This window comes from Acipenser ruthenus, chromosome 12 (genome assembly GCF_902713425.1).
Source record: "Acipenser ruthenus chromosome 12, fAciRut3.2 maternal haplotype, whole genome shotgun sequence".
Lineage (NCBI taxonomy): Eukaryota > Metazoa > Chordata > Actinopteri > Acipenseriformes > Acipenseridae > Acipenser > Acipenser ruthenus.
This window is the reverse complement of record NC_081200.1, coordinates 16675736-16680765: the sequence shown is the minus strand read 5'-3', so window position 1 is coordinate 16680765 and position 5030 is coordinate 16675736.

The window sequence follows — 5030 nt, the reverse complement described above, 5'->3', positions numbered from 1 at the left end:
GAAGAAATAAATACGTACCCGAGGGGACGTTTTCCAGCTATACGGTGAACTCTGGCCACCCCAGTGTATAGGAATACTGAGCGTAGGTCGGAGGCTCGTTCTGACCGGCTTAGCGGCAGTGGGGGCACTGTGTAAGCAGCACTTTTGTTTGTAGTTTTATTACTGTGTTTTATTTTCCCTTTTTCTTTTGCCTTCTGTTTTCATTATTATTTTCGAGCACTTGTATGTGCACGGAACGGTATACCTGTATTGGTAACCCCGTGGTCCTGTTTTACTGTCGACAGTATACAGACCACGGACAACAGCGCCCTCTGCGGGCTAAAATAAATAAAAAAAGAAAAATAAATAAAACTGGGCACCTGTGCGGTGTTTGCAAATAAAACCTTCTGTCTCCCGTGTGAGTGAATACCCCTACCCTTCCACACGTGGTGTCAGAGTGGGATCCACTGGCACTGCCCAACCCAAGCAGTGCAATAGTCAAGGGAGTCAGAATGGACCCGCAGCAATTCGCCGCAATGATGGACCTCCTGCGCCAAACCCTGACTGACATAGGGCAGGGGGGTGTAAGTGCTGCTGCGCCCGACCCAATGCTACAGCAGCCAACAAAAATGACGGCAGAGGATCGGCCAGACGCTTACCTAGAGGTGTTCAAGGCGATGGCGATCTCTGCCGGATGGGCCCGAGAGCATTGGGCTAGCTACCTCTTGCCCCAGCTGACGGGGGAGGCGCAGGCGGCGGCGAGCACCCTGGATCCCGTGGCAAGGATGGAGTACCCCACGTTAAAAGCTGCCATCCTCAACCGCTTGGGTGCTACTCCAGAGGTCTACCGCCGCAAATTCCGGGAGGAGAGTTTCTCTGTGGGGGAACACCCCAGGGCCATCGCACACCGATTGCAGGATTACACCCGGGGATGGTTGAACCCAGGAGCCACCATCACTGCCAGGCTGGTAGAGGTAGTTGTGGTCGAGCGGTTCCTGTAGTGCTTGGCTCCGGAACCGCGTGTGTGGGTGCAACGGCAGACGCCCGTCACCCAAGAGTTGGCGATCCTACTGGCAGAGCAGTACCAGGCAGCGGAACCAACGCCCGCTAAGCTGCCTGGAAACAGCGCTACTCCAGCATCACCCCCTCTACTGGCCCCAGGGAGGGGGAAGGGGCTGGGGGGGAGGGGTAGCCAGGTCTTTGGACGGAGTGTGGCGGTGGGAGCTCCCGGCCCGAGAACTGGGGCAGAGTGGGGTCACCCACAGGCTGCTGCGGTGTTAGACCAGGGTCTCGCACGGCCACCCTACCGTCAAGCCCCTTTGATGGCTCTTGTGTCTCAACCTCTTGCTGAAGCTCCTTGGCGAGAAACCAGTTCACTGATGTGTGGAACAAGCTGGGGGGTGAGCCACATCAATCGGGATTGCCCTGCTATGGTATGTGACGTCATTCGACCAGGTAAGACTGTTCCATTCCATCAGTCACTCCAGCAGACAGGTTTTGTGATTCCTGTGTCAGTGGATGATACACAAACCCAGGCTCTCTTAGATTCACGGTGTAGTCAGTCCCTAATAGAGAGAAAGGGTCAATGCTACGAATCTGCAGTATTTACGAACACGTAAGTAATATTAGTACACAGAGCCCTAAACTTTTAAGTATTTATAAGAAGTGTGTCTGTTAACACACAATAACACTGAAACTGCTGCTTTCTGAAGGGAGTCGAAGGGGTTAAAAAAACTCAGTATTATTTTCTAGCTTGGCTTTGGCCCAGAGGTTTAATAAAAGGAATTAGTGGAGTGTACTTTAGGTCAGATTCTCCACACAGCTGGTGCGGAAATGCGCCCCCCCCCCCCCCCCCCCCCCAAACAGTCCTCACCCACAGGACTGGCTATCCCACAGAAACAGTCACAGAATTCTCATAAAGACCACGCCCCCACCCTGCCCCCACCCCACCCCTCTCTGAGATTAAACGAGTTACTCCAGTGCTGGTCTTGACTGGGTCATACAGCATATACAGTGGTACTCATATGCACTGACACCCTCAGGATAACAAAAATAAACCAAGTTTATTCCCTTTAAATGGCTATGCTAATACAAAACAAAACACTTGAGAAAAGCAGTCATGGCTTAAGGGAACTGTTTGAGGGCAACTCAGTAAATACTGTACAAAAAATTGTTATGTTAGACGTATTGGTCCAGAGATGAAGACTATACAAGCTTTCAAAACTACATCAGTCCTTTCATCCACTTTTACCAGAGGAAAGGCTACAAGTATGTGGTCCTGAAAGCCTGTATATTTTCAATCTTTCACAATGTCAGCATCCAGATTGGTATATACTATATATGCTTTAGTTTATACAGTAGCCTAAACGGCAGAGGGGGCTGAAATGTAGTTATTTATGTAAAACTAAATGTAATTTTAAAAGAGAAAAGGGCAAATATCATATCAACTCCAATAAGTTATTTCTTTTAAAGCCTTTTTTATTTTAAAATGTTGTATTTTTTTATTAATATAATTATTAATACTATTAATTGTGATATAACTGTATCTTTGTTAAAGAAATGCCACAGTAAGGCCTACTACTTTATTGATTTAACATTTCTAATGCTTCATTCATTGCGTCAGCTAACATTATGATGTCAAGTGTCTAGTGTGTCTTGTTACAGCTTCTTTAAAAACCTGCATTATTGAGGGAATATGTTGGACAGGTTTTAGTTTGAACCGGGGCAAAGTTTTCCACACTTTTTTTCAACAAAGAAAACAACTTGTCTTAATAATATAAAACCAGCAAGAATCAACTGGGCTTTAAGTAGAAACAGGTTAATTACAATGCCATGTGTTTTTTGCCTAGTTTTATAACATTTACCAAAAAAGGGGCCCAGAATTCAGCTGCATGTGGCAGTGAAAACATAAAAGTTCACTGTGCAACAATGGTAATGCTACATAACTGAGAAAAGCATAGAACACAGCTGTGTACCAATAACTTCAAGTGTACTGTCTCTACATCAGAAACTTAAAGTCATATGACTTCAATAAGGCAGCCATGGTGAGGCGTCAATGTCATGGTCACAATTAGTGTTTATAACCTTGACTACCTCAAATAACCCTGATTGAACTTGACAGAGAGAATCAGTAAATACAGCTATGTGTTCCGAGTATGAAGCCAAAGTACGTCGCACTTCAAAACTTTGCTTTTATTTCGAGAACCGCCTGCCCAATTGTCAAGAAAGTTAGAATGTATCATAATCTCGAGCTATATGGAGTCTGTCTGTCATTTACTGGAGATACTCGGATTCCTTTTTTAAATAATTAATTGACTGCAGTCTGGATCATTTAAACAGACCATGATGTTATATTTAAACCCAAGTGCACCCCATTACCATTATGGTACAACCCCCAAGTCTTTCTGATGAACGCTCAGTATGTTCTAGAAGGAAACTTAACTTCACACTGCTCCTCGTTTCAGTTTAGCATTCTCGATAGAACATCAGTTGTCTATTTGGATTTGAAACAGGAGATCATATGTTTGTGAAAAACTGTTTACTTTCATATAGAGATCCAAGTCATATAGAGATAAAAGTGAAAGACTTGTAGAGAAGGACTGTAAGAGGAGCTACAATAGTTAGCTTACTATTACAGATCTTGCACTGGACTTGTTAGATTAGATTAGGCTTGTTAATGTAATTGACATGCCGCATATGACTAGGTTTGCTAAGCTTTTCTTCCAGTGCAAAATCTACTATTTTCTCAGTATAATAACAATCAGAAATAAAAAAATAAAAACTAAAGTGCTCTTACATGAATCTGACCATAATGGATTGCATTAACTACCCAAGTACTGGGCTGATAAATTAAACTAATGACACCATTTTACTAATAATGGATGTTATAAACAGCAAGTTGTAGAGTCTTAAGTTTCTTCCTAGTTTTATAACATTACCATTTTCAGAAAAACAACAGAGTCCTTAGATTTATCTTGAGTTTCAACGCACAGCTTTCTCTGTGGATAATGTTGCTGTATGCATTACAGTACATATACACATTGCCTGTGGAAATTGCTAACTGGCAGTATTCCAAAGTCAACAGAAAGGTCAAAGTTCCATCAGACTTATTCTGTAATCTCCAGAGACAATTCAGCTTCACAAACTGGGTCAAAGGCTGCCCAGGTTCTTGTCAAATTTCCACGGGTCAGCAGAGATCACAGCGACTTGTGTTCACTCGGATAGCTGGAGCAAATTAATTTGAAACCAGGACGTGGCTCCCATCAGACAAGCTCCCAGTTTTTCTGGGTGGATGTGTATCTACAGTAGCTTTATCAGACACAACACATGCTGATTTCATTGTTAATTATAATTACCTTTAGTATGACACCCTGTCCTAATACGATTAATAGACTTAATATCAGAACATTATATATTTTCTTTAATGAACACCTAACGTTACTCCTGTGTTAGTATAAGCCGTGCTTGGCTGATATGTATGTGTTTTACTGTAGCTATGGCCGATTTTGCTAAAGATATCCTGTAGTTGCTCAGAAAATGAAGTGTACAGCTTTGTCAACATGTTGTAGTCAATGTAAAAGTATAACATAAACCAGAATGCAAAACAGGAATATTCACCATGCAAGAAACAACCAAATAAAGAGCTTTTTTTTATATAGCAGCCTTTAATCGGGCTACAGTGAATGAACAAATCTTCATTTACTTCTATCAGCCAGCATGGGGAATTTGGGAAACCTGTGGAGCAGTCCCTGACATGGGCTGTGTCTATATTCAAGCTACTGAGGAGTGGATTATGTACTAAACCTTCATTATTGTTTCATGTGTTTGTTTCACTATGGGCAGGAGAAACAGTGTCATTCCGTGAAGAAAGACAAATGCCTGTTTACAGTTCCTAACTGGTAACTAACTTAAACCCCAAAGGAAAACATACTTTGAGTTATTGATTCTCCTGATACTTGTAGCCTAGCAACTTCAGTCACAAACTGCTATTTGTAATAAATGTAATTAAAAGCCAATCTATAGATCTTAAGCAGTTTGCTTTTAAAATGTTT